The following is a 13,087-nucleotide window of genomic DNA, read 5'->3' as shown; positions in this document are numbered from 1 at the left end:
TATTTAATTAAGGAGAATTTAAGTACGAGTAAAATTAAGAATTTTAAATTTATATAAACTCTAAATTTATTTTTTTTAAATTAAATAAATTAATTTATAATAACAAATTAAATTGAGTTTTTTATTGTGATATTAATAAATTATAATAAGTATTTTAAGCAATGCTACTGTTTTCCCTCCCCCTTCCCACATTTATATAGATATATAATATATACATACCAAACTTTTGCAAAATCTTTTGCCCTATTATTCAAATAATGTGTTACATTTAATAGATCGGGGCTCACCACTCCTATTAATCCCCCAACGAGCAACACGTACGTGTGCGACTATATATACACACACACACGAATTGCGAGTTACAAAATAGAAATACAGCAAACAAATATGGCTTCTACGCCTGGAATTCTCACTGACTATCCATGGAAGCCTCTCGGAAGCTTCAAGGTCTAACCTTCCTATTTTTCTAATTTTCATAGTCTCTCTTTCTCTCTAAAACACACACACACACACTCAAAGACTACGCATATGCCATTACTCAATGGTCACACAGTTAAGCTGCCATGCACTTATATTAAATGAAGGCAGTAGACTGCAGACGTCGATATTCTTTTTTGGCTTGTTTTCTTGTAACTGGACGTTGATCAAATTTCATATAATACAGTATATATGTATATACGCATGTAATATCATCAAAGTAAAAACGCTTAGACATTTGCATATGCATGTGCGATTAATTTGTATAAAATTTAATTAGTAACAAAGAATAGGATGGTTTGTGGGAGTGCAGCATGTGATATTGGCTCCCTGGGTCATTCAAAACATATACTTGTACGTGGTTAGAGGAGAAAATGATTTGTCAAGCTTTCTCATTTTCCCATTTTTGTTGTGGAGACTGATCCACAACCAGTTTTGGATTAGCCTTTCCCGCCACCGTACAGCCAAAGGGAGTAACAGGATCGTCGACAAATGCATTGAATTCCACCAAGTAGATAGAGAAAGAAACTGGTCCGTATACGTACAAGAACAATAGTTAATTTGCAGATGAATTTCTCTCTCTCTTTTTTTTTTAACAAAACAAAAATTTTGAAGGTCTCATCTCTTGGTTGAATTGACAGGGATGATCAGATACTGCTCAGTGGGATTGTTTTCTACATCAGTTCCGTGGTAATTCTGGGGGCCACCCATTTGCCTATGTGGAGAATCGATGGAGTAATCCTCACAATGTTGCTTCATGCGGGGCCGGTGGAGTTTCTTTACTATTGGCTTCACCGACTTCTGCACCACCACTATCTCTACTCCCGCTACCATTCCCACCACCATTCCTCCATTGTCACCGAGCCCATGACCTGTAAGACTTATACATCTTGGTCAAACATTATAACTTTCTACCTATGAATGTTAATTAATGAGCCAGAATGCAAATCGAGATTCTTGGTATTTAGAATTTAGAATTATGACATGAAAAACTATGTTTGAACCATTCATATATGGAAATAAAATTAATTAAATTGTAGGCTAATAAAATTTATAATTTAGTGTGGTTAATTAAATTTGGATTGGACGCAGCTGTGGCTCACCCTTTTGTGGAACTCATGTCATACGTCATGCTATTTGCAATACCAATGTTGACAACGTTGTTTACCGGAACGGCCTCATTTGCAAGTTTATATGGTTACGTTACTTTCGTCGACTTCATGAACAATATGGGCCACTGCAACTTCGAGTTCATTCCCAATTGGCTTTTTTCCATTTTCCCTCCTCTCAGGTACCTTATGTACACCCCTTCGTAAGTATCATCCTCTTTGGCTTTGCCTTTTCAATGCTACACTACATATATTTTTGTATTTCTCATATATTAGTTTCTTTACAGTACTGCTATTTTTTGACATCCAATAAATTAATGTATATATTGCAGGTTCCATTCTCTTCACCACACTCAGTTCCGAACCAATTACTCTCTTTTCATGCCCATTTACGATTACATCTATGGTACAGCGGATAAATCTTCTGACACCCTTTACGAATGTTCACTCAAAAGAAAAGAGGAATTCCCAGATGTTGTGCACCTAACCCATATTACCATCCCACAGTCTATCTATCACCTACGGCTGGGATTTCCCTACTTGGCCTCCAGCCCCGAGACATACAAATGGTACCTCTGCTTAATGTGGCCTGTCACCCCGTGGACCATGATGTTGACTTGGATTTATGGTCGTACATTTGTAGTTAAGAGGCTTCGCTTTGACAGACTCACATTGCAAACCTGGGTCATACCCAAGTACAATATCCAAGTATATCATCAATTGATTATTCTATGTCACCATTTTGTTCTTACTGTCTTCCTGCTCCATTACTTTGTTTTCTTGATGCAGTATTTCATGCATTCCCAAAATCAATCCATTAATCGCAAGATTGAAGAAGCCATACTTGAAGATGATCAAAAAGGCATTAAAGTGCTGAGTCTTGGTCTCTTGAATCAGGCAAGCTAGTGATGATGTTATATATATATATATATATATATATATATATATATATATATCCCAATTTTTTTTTAAATATTGGTAAATAATCAAGACTTTTTAGCTAAATAAATCCAAACCTTTACCTTAGTGGCTAAAAACTTTTAAATTTGGATAATTTTTAATCATAACTTTCAAAATTAAAAAATTTTTATCAAAAATTAAAAATTAAACTAATTTGGGGATTTTGACTTCTTACACCTAGATTGACATGTAGCATGCTATGTCACATTTTCTAATTTTTTTTATTTGATTCATCTCTCTCTCTCTCTCTCTCTCTCTCTCTCTCTCTCCCTCATTCTCCCTCTCTCTCTCTCTTTGTTCTGAGTAATCAAGCTCACTTAGTGTGGAATCCCTAATATTTTATTTAGAGAGAGAGAGAGAGGGAGAGAGAATGAGGGAGAGAGAGGATGAGAGAGAAAGAGATAATGATGGAGAGAGAGAGAGAGAGAGAACAAGGGAGATAGAAGGGAAGGGAGAGAGGACAAGGGAGAGAGAGAGATGATTCAAATAAAAAAAATTAAAAAATATAATATGGCATACCACATGGCAATTCAGGATTAAAAAAAATTCTCCAAATTGGTTTTTGAATTTTGAGTAAAAATTCTTTAATTTTGAAAGTTATGATTAAATTATCTAAATTAAAAGTATTGAATATAATCAGCAATCAAGAAAAAGGTTTAGATTTATTTGGCCAATAGGCCAATAATTAATAAATAAATGAACTCTGCAGGGGGAAGACTTGAATAGGTATGGTGAGCTTTATGTGCATGGGCATCCAAAGCTCAAAACAACATTAGTATGGAAGCAGTCTAGCAGTAGCTGTTGTGCTTAGTAGCATTCCTAAAGGAACTACCGAAGTTCTCCTTAGGGGCATGCCGAATAAGGTTGCTTGTGCTGTTGCCTTAGCCCTGTGCCAGAGGGGAATCCAGGTGTTATATTAAGCCATATGTATTAGTCAGCTGGCTTCATTGATTTTAATTTAATAAACCATATAAGGAAGGGCCACCTTTAAGTAACTACTACTATACTAGACACATTATCTAACCTTCTAAGCATGGAAATTACAGCCTCAGAATTGAATTTATTTTAGGGAGCAACTATCCTCAAAGAAGATTATGAGAAGCTTAAGGCATCATTTGGCAGCGAGAATAATCCAGTTCTTTCAAACAATTTTTCTTTTAAGGTATGTAAATACATACATGTATAATTGGCTTGGTTAAAAGTCGTTAAATATTCTAGTATAATTCCATTAGCTATAGTAGTCTAAATAGAAAAAGAATTAAGAAGATTTTGAGTGAATTTGTGCAGACATGGCTAGTGGACGATGGATTGAATGAAGAAGAGCAAAAAAAGGCAACAAAAGGAACGGTATTTATTCCCTTTTCCCAATTTCCACCAAAAAAAATGAGAAAGGACTGCTTTTACCATAGCACACCAGCAATGGTGGTTCCTACATCTCTTGAAAATGTGGACTCTTGTGAGGTAGGTAAAGATTTTAATTGTATATGGCCACTTTTCCATTTGATATGATAGACAAGTAATTGTGCGTATATGGTGTTAAAAAATATATGTCAGAATTGGTTGCCCAGAAGGATCATGAGTGCATGGCGAGTCGCTGGAATAGTGCATGCCTTGGAAGGATGGAATGTGCATGAGTGCGGTTCCTCCATGTTCAACGTTGACAAAGTTTGGCAAGCAACTCTTCAGCATGGCTTTAAACCTTTAACTATCCCTGCTGCTACGAAAAATTAATTCTTCAATATAACTACTATGTGTAAAGTACTTTCGTTCTAATATTGATTGTGATGAATTTTATATTTCACCATTATCAATAATTGGAATGAATTTATTATATATATCATTTTCACCCATTAATTTTTAGCTTGCGACACATTAGCCTCATAAATTATAGCTAATTTATGAATTGGCTGTTACTATACTATTGTATCTTGCGCAATATGCTTATATGATTAAATAAAAAGACTATGCTTATTTGTTTAATTAATTACTCTTTCTTGATATCTTTCCTCTATATAAGCATATAGAAATTCTTCTTTAGGGGTCAAAAATAAATATAAAATCTTAATAAATTAAAAATATGGTGATCAAAATAAAAATATTTAAAACTAAATACTATAAAAATAATATGAATCAAATTTACATAAAAATGCAGAGATTGAAAAAGAATATATTAGAGGGGCAAACAATATTTTTTTTTGAAAAAAAAGTACACTAAAAGTTACAGGTAAAATTTTAATTTTAAAAACTTTTTAAGTGTTTGGTTGCCTAGAAAGGTGATGAGTGCATGCCTTAGAAGGATGGAATGGGCATGAGTGTGGTTACTCCATGTTCAATGTTTACACAGTTTGGCAAGCAATTCTTCAACATAGCTTTAAAACTTTAACTATCCCTACTGCTAAGAAAAATTCTTTAATATAACTAATATGTGTAAAATAATTTCATCCTAATCATTGATTGTGATGGATTATATATCTTACCATAATCAATAATTGGAATGAATTTATTATATATATCATTTTCACCTAGTAAATTTTAGATTGTTGCGCATTACCCCCATTAAATTCTAGCTATTTATGAATTTGTTGCTACTATACTAATGTATCTTGCACAATATGCTTATATGATTAAATTAAGGGACTATGCTTATCTATTTCATTAATTTCTTGATATGACTGTTTATCTACTTAATTAATTTCTTGATATGACCCCTTAGCAAATACCCAACGATTGTAACTATATTCGAAACTGAACCAACCTTTGACCCTAGATTTAGGGATTTAGTTCGAATACATGCAGGATGCGAGCAAGTTCATATTGAACATAGTTCTCAAATGGCCTTAAGATTCGGAAGGAGGTTATAGGCCCCTAAAAATGTGGAAATTGAGAATCTCGAGGTGCAATGTCCTACATTCTTCAAATTAAGGGGGATCATGAGTGATTACTGACCCTTATGATCCTGGTTTAATATTGCTTTCGCATAACACTACTATGAAACTTGGATATCGATACCACTAAAGTAGAGGAAAAGAGTCACCACTCAGGTAATAATTAGGACAAATTAAATAGAAGGGACATTAATGGCTACTTACCTCCTTGCAGAGGTCCGCTACCCTTCTTAACCAGAGCCTAAAAGATCAAGATTCAAGATAGTGGGTACAAGAGAGGAAGATGTTAGGCACCCTTTTCGTATGGACTTACCTTAGAATAAGAGCCTGCCTTTACTAATTGTTTTCTAAGGCATGTCCTATTGTTCTTTTCTTATTTTTAATTCCCTGAACATACATATGTAGAACTAAAGTTACATGCATTCTTTGTTCATTCAAGCATGTTAAGCACACACTCCAAAATATGTCATGTTTCTAAATTAGTTAATATTACCATGATTACCATCTTGCCCTAACATGTGATTTAAGCTAAGTTAATTACATACAAAGTTTAATTACATCTTATAAAACACACAAAAAAAAAAAAAAACATGTAAGACATAGAAATAAACTCACTAAGGCATTTTAGTTTGGCCATGTGCACAAAGGGAATTCCTAGCATGCATAGTCTCTAAGTTATAAGGCTTAAGGTTTCTATATGCATATTATGCCATAGTTTAACCATATTACCCTAAGTGTTTTACTACTAAGTCATATTTCATGCCAAGGTTCAATTAGAACACATTCAACATAATTATAAATCAAATAAAATTCTACTCTAAAGAAAGGGAAGGAGAAAAGAGATTAAAATCTTTACAACCCGTATAATACAACTATTACAAGGTCCTTATAGACCCCTATTTTTGTGACCTAGTGGGCATGGGCATTGAAGCCGTGAAGAACCCGATGATGAAAAATTTGAATGACTGTGAGATATATTTATAAGCATTAAAAATGGATAATCATATATATGTTATGTTTCTTAGAGAAAATAATTTTGAAAAATAAAAAATGTTTAATTAAATTTAAATGAAATTTTTTTGTTTACATTTAATTTTGAGAATTTATTTTATTAAAAAAAAAATTGAACCTAATTGGGCTCTCTAAGGCTAATAAGGTCCAGTAGGGTATTTTGATTAAATAAATAAACCCACAATTCTTTTTTATCTTTAAAGGAAAATAAAAATTAAATAGAAAGTTTCCTCCTTAAGACTCCTTAAATCTTCTTATGTAGAGATTACATAAACTTCTAATATAATTTTTTGACATAAATCTTATAAATAGCTCATAGAAAAGAAGAACCAAAGTTGAAGAGAAGGAGGGGAAGAGAGAACAACACAAGAAAAAAAGTCTCACTCCATCTCTCCAATTCGGTAAGTTTTCCCCATCTCCATCTTTCTTTCTTTTTCTTTCTTTCTTCCTTTCTCTTCAAGAAACCTTTAAGATTTCTTTAAGGTATGCGTTCTAAATTATGAATATTCAAGAAATATGCCATACTTTTGTTCTTTCACATTTATGTGCCTTTAGATGGTCTCATATGTTCATAACATACATGTATAAGTGATAAATTTGAGGGTGATAACAACTTTGCACATTTTCTTGTTTTCTATCACTTGTTTTTAATTAATTTTCATATACTTTTGTTTCTGTAAAAATTGCATAAAAATTATATTTGTAATCTTTATGAAATTCTTATAATTTCAGCCTCAAGAATTGTAAAAAAAAAACTGTTAAATTGAGTAAGTTATAGTTGTCCAAATTTAGGGTGCCTGCAAATCATGATTTGCAATGTAGCCGACTTTTAATGCTCATATTTTCCTCAGTTCTTCATCTTTTTATGTGATTCTTAGGTCTGAAATTAAATCAAGATCTTGCATGACTTTTTTTCCATTGGTTTTATGAAAAAATCTTTTGTAGTTTGAGAGATATTGCAGTTTTAAAAAGTAGTGCAAATCTATCACTATTAAAATTTTTTATTTTTATAAATTATTTGGTAATGATTTTGACATGGTTTTTAATTTATAATTTAATATGATGTTTTGTCTTGCTCCTATAATTTTTCTAAAATTTTTATACTTGTTTAAATATTTTTAGAAATTCAAATATAAAGATACAGTGAATCTGCTAAATTTAGAAATTTTATTTTATTTTATTTTTTTATTTTTTTTTTGTGTTCAAATTTTAAATTATATCTTGATCTAATTATTAGTGATGTATATAATGTGATATAGTATTATAAAGTGTTAGAATTAGGTTAAATAGGCCCATGGCCATTGTATAGTATTGGCCTATTAAAAGCCAATATTGTAAGTGATTAAATTTTTAATTGTAATATTTATTTAATTTAAAAAAATAAATTGATAAGTAGCCTTAAGATAAGTACTAAAAAAGGTAATAATTGTGTGGAGCTTAATAGAGTTTAACGGGAGTAAGACAAGGATTAACTTGCATACTAGAAGAGAAGGCTATTCTTTAATGGTAGCTTGCCCAATGATAACTACAATAATTAAAAGGTAAATACCCCTTAAATTTTTTTAAAATAACAAATTTGTATATAATATGTAGTAATAATAAGATTTACTTAGTAAATAATAAAATCAATTTTATTTGTATCTTCAACCCACTTGGGTATGAAATTTAATTAAATAAAGATTATGTAAATTAAAATTAAATTTGTTTGCATAAAAAATAACTTTGGCATGTAAATTAAATATAATTAAATAGTTGGTAAATTGTAAAATAAATTAGCATATTAGTAACATTTTTTAGGATGTAATTGTTTGAAACCTTTTGGGTGTTTATTAGAAATGATACATGCACATAATTTATTTAGTTTAATTTAGGGTAACTTGGTAAATAAATAAAATATTTTAATTAGAAACTTAGGGTTGTTTACAAATTAAATTTTTTTGTAAATCAAATTGTCAATAATAAATGAATTTAAGTCATTCGGTAAATTTCACTTAATTTAATTTAGCAACCCTATAGATAGAGAATACTTGTGCATGAAAATTATTTATAAACAACAACCCTTGTTTGAATTACTTGCATGTGTAGGTTTAGAAATTACATTTTTAGGTAAGAAGTTTGATAAAGGAATAATAAACAAAGCTTTTAGAAATATTAGTAAAGGATTGTCACTCAAATTAAATAGGTTAGACCAGCCATAAAAGGTGCCTAACACCTTCTTCTTACGTACCCATTATTCCGAATCTAGACATTGAGCTATGGCAATGATGGTTGTGGAACCCATGTAAGGAGTAAGTTGCCATACATGACCCTATCAGAAAATTGAGTGCATCAATCAAGTCCCTTCGGTTGTCCCTTCGAAAATTGATGCCTCAATCAGATGTCCCTTAGAAGAAACAATGATTATGTCCTGGTTATTACCTAGGTGGCGACACTTATCTATTTATGCCTTTTTGGTATAAATCCTTAGTACCATGATAATATTATGGGAAGATGATATTTACCAATGGACTCGATTCTATTAAGATTATATAAATTGCAAGTCTAGAAAATGCTGTCTAAGGAGATGGTACTTAAGTGAGACCGATATGACTCCACCATCTTTCCTGGGCATTACTTGGTGCACTTTATGTGATCTTAGTAGATGATCTTTCGTCTCACGCTACCTAACCCCAAAGACCACAGCCCTAAAGGCCCATTAAGGCATTAATCTCATGTGAGAGATCTTAGAGTTCCATCTTGGGCTTGTTGGGCTTTGGATTCATCATTTGGTTGTAAAGAAGTCTTGCCAAGTCCATTTTCCTCTTTTCATGCACATAAGGGCTTTGGTGGGCTTATGGGATACATTTATTTATTTTTTATTACTTACATCTAATTAATTATTAATAATTAAAATCTATATAAGAGAAAATTACAATAATATTAAGTAAAAAAAAATATAACTCAAAGTAAATGAAGATAAAATTGATAAAAAGAAGATAGTTCCTAGGTGAAATTGGTCGGGCTTGACAAGCCTAGTCCCCTACCTTGGATTGGCTAGTAGTTCCCCTTAGGTCCATTAGAGCATTAAGGAGTCCAAGCCTGGTTAAGTGATATAAGGTCTAGGCCCTGTTTAGGTCCAGTTAAGCATTAAAACCTTTTTTCTTTTCTAAAATTAATTAAATTTTTTTAAAATTAATTCCAATTTACTCCTTATTAATTCTAATTAATTTCTACCTTTATTAAAGTAATTTATAATTAATTCATAATTTTCTATAACAATTTCTATTTTTATAACATTAAAAAAAATACATTTTCTGCTTTCCTTAAATGTACTTTCCTAAAATAACAAATTAATTTATTTTATTAATTTTCCAAACATTCCATAAGTCTCCAAAGTGCTTTAGGATTCCTCACCATCTAGTGATATATTCATCATAAGGCTCTTCACTACTTTTACAAATCATGCATTCAAGAGAGTAAAAAATAAATGTCTACAATTTGCTCCCTACTTTGGCAAAATTTGGGAACAGTGCCAAAGATACTGCCTAAGTTTGTCAAAGTATGACAACTCCTGTAATGCAACATAAAGAAGTGAGGTTTGAGTATATCACCTTCTGTGATATACTCACTGCCCAAGTTAGCTCAGGTCTTTATGTTATGTTTGCAGCTCTAGCTAAAAATTATAGTTACATAACTTGTAGCAAAGTGTATGATTTCGTATTTTGAGGCTTTGTACTTATAACCTCCTGGCTTCCCACATATCACCTTTTAAGTGAGAATCAAATCCTCTAAAAGAAAAAATCTACTTGATTTAAAATTTTGGCTTTCACATTTAAGTGATACTTAGACTGCCTATGTATCTCCTTTTGAGGGAGAATCAGACACAACATAATTTGTCAAGTGCAATTGATTTGAGAAAACTAATTTGAGTTGAAAAACATGTGATGATATGATTTTGAGGATTTGAATTTTTAAGTACTATTTAAACTTCTTACGTATCTTCTTTTAAGGGAGAATCGGACCTTTACATAGTTTAACGAATACAACTTTATGAGTGAAACTTTGTTTCTCACATAACACAGGGCAACGTTATAGAATATACTCCGTAGTCTCCAAAATTAGGTCTATAGGACATATTCTGTATCTTATGGACCACCATGATTTAAAAGATGTACTATGTATCTCATAAACCATTTGTGAAACACAAAATATGTTTTGCTAGGACATACTTTGTGTCTCAAAGCTTGTACAAAGATGTACTCTATTCCCTAAAACCAATGTACAAGACATACTTTGTGTCTCAAAGCCTGTACTAATATGTACTCTATTCCCTAAAACTAATGTGCAGGATATATTCTGTGTCCTAAAAATTTCTATGATCATTAGGGAGATAAGTATAGGTAAATCAGGAAATTTCTTCTGTAAGCCTTTCCTTAAAAGAGAAAGACGAAGATGTTAAAACAAGGAAAAAAGAAAGAGTGAGCACTTCCTTTGAATCCCTTCCTAATTCCCTATGCTCAAAGTGGGAGTCTCTTTAAAGAGAGAAAAAGAAGATGCTGGGAGGTGAATAGGACCAAAATGTGGTCGTTAAGGCACAACTAAAGCTACTAAAGGGAGAGATAGCACAACCGAGGGACTCAGGAATATTAAGAGTGACTCATAAGGAATCGAAGAAGCAAGGGTCGAGGGTTTTGACACCCTATACTCAAGGCTCTACTGATTGAATGAGGATGAAAGAGATTTCTATAAAGCCTCCCTTTGATTTAAGAGATATGGCAATAGATGGAAGAACCATAGAAAAGATAATTAAGTTAGCCAAAGCCCTAACTTTGATAAAGGGGAAGCCCAGGTGCCAGCTTGAATGTGAGTAAGATGATTAATGGCTAAATCATGGATAATGTAAAGGATGTAAATGTCTGAAAGAAATTATGAAGAGGTGTAACTATGGAAAAAGTCATCAGAATAAGAGAGGGAGACTTAGAAATGAGAATAAAACAACCGAGTGTTACCCTACATAAGGTAAAGAAGTAGACAAAGGGATAGATTGGAAATTCATATTGGAATAAGTCCAATAGAAATGGAAGGTGAATTTAGAAACTAATAAGATTTGAATTCATGATAAGAATTTATCTGTTCTCCATCCCTTAGTCAAAAAGAAAAAAATAGAAGAAGATTTCAACTCACTCGATGACAGATTTAGGATACCATGAAAGGAATGCCCATAAAGTGATTAAGAAATGAAGGCCTTTAATGATATCTTAAACATTTATGACAAATAAGACAAAAGAGTTAGCAAATAGTGGATGAAAGAGAAGCCGACCAAAAGGTTCAAGAAAGGAAAGAAGGCCAAAGCATAATTGTTTTAGACTATGCTATAACAGCAATAATAATCAATCACCGAAAGGGATGACAGGATAGCAACAAGTGACCCGAGATAGGTCATTTCACTATAGGGCACAAAGATCTCATGAATTTTAGAACTTAAAGGAAAGCAATAAGGAGTTGCACCCTAAAGAAGGGGGACGAAATAACGCTCATCAATTAGCAGTATGCTAAAACCTGGGAAGAGAATTTCTCTAACTAGCTAGTGATTTGACTCCTTTAAGAACTATCATAGGTAGGATAGGAATGATGTACCCCTAGAGATTTGGGAGATTGTGCCAAGAAATTACTTACAGTTAATCTCAAAAAGTGAAAAATGATGGTTTTTCTTACTAAGTGAAGATCTAACAACGAAGATGAATGGATTATTCAGAAAAGGATAGAAGTTGACTTAAGTCAATTCCTAGTATAGATGGTAGGATGAATAAGAAGACAAGGGAGGAATGGAAGACCCTAAAGAATGTGAGGAGTAGGACCTTAATCATGAAGTAGAAATGCTTTTGGTGAAAGGATGAAGAGCATACTGGGTTAAAACATTCTATATAATGTAACAAGGAGCAAGGCTATAAAAGGAAGAGCAAAAAATGAAGGTGATACAGTTGATAGGGAGGTCCAAGATAAGGTTAAACATTATTCACCCAATCACAAAATGTTATGGTTGAAGAAGGTGAATCATTTTTCTCTCTCTTAAAGTGTAGATAATGGCAAAACCATACAAGTACTGCCACTAGGTGGAAGGTGATTCCACTAGTTGAAATCATGAGCTAAAGGAAAAGGAGACGAGAAAGAGACTGACCAAAATAAGGATACAAAGCAATAGTGCAAAGGGCAAATGACAAAGTGCTAATAGAAGTGACTTGAGAGGAAAGGGGAGATAATGAGCCTCCTAATATTAACGTAATGCAATTTGTGTGTCTCAATAACAGCAGAATGAAAGGGTTAAAACATAGAGGCATAAGAATGAGGAGGGAATGTGGAGGGAATGTTTCTTTCTGCATTTATATACTGCAAGGTATCTCCTTAAAGGAAGTAAAGTTGGCATAAGCTAAGAGCAGGAAACCTAAAGCAACAACTAGATAATGGAATTGATGAAGTAGCTACTCAAAAGGAGGAAGGACCACATTGTGTGGAAGGAAAGGGAACAAATGTGACATTGGCATCCATGCTGAGGGTTCCAGTCAGAGTAAGTCATAATTTAAATGTTCCCTATTGAACATCAATATGCTCTGGGAGTTCCACCATGTACATTGGATAATGGGGTGGTGCCAGCGAAACTCAGGTATT

The 13,087-nt window shown here is 32.5% G+C and overlaps 1 pseudogene; it reads left to right on the top strand.

Annotated features, from left to right (window-relative positions):
* Nucleotides 1-380: 380 nt before the first annotated feature.
* Nucleotides 381-4,499, top strand: LOC110639724 (very-long-chain aldehyde decarbonylase CER1-like; annotated as a pseudogene).
* Nucleotides 4,500-13,087: the final 8,588 nt, after the last annotated feature.

The sequence above is a fragment of the Hevea brasiliensis genome, chromosome 16 (assembly GCF_030052815.1).
Source record: "Hevea brasiliensis isolate MT/VB/25A 57/8 chromosome 16, ASM3005281v1, whole genome shotgun sequence".
NCBI classification, from domain to species: domain Eukaryota; kingdom Viridiplantae; phylum Streptophyta; class Magnoliopsida; order Malpighiales; family Euphorbiaceae; genus Hevea; species Hevea brasiliensis.
Note: the sequence above shows the minus strand (reverse complement) of the source record. Positions and strands in the feature narration are given on the sequence as shown.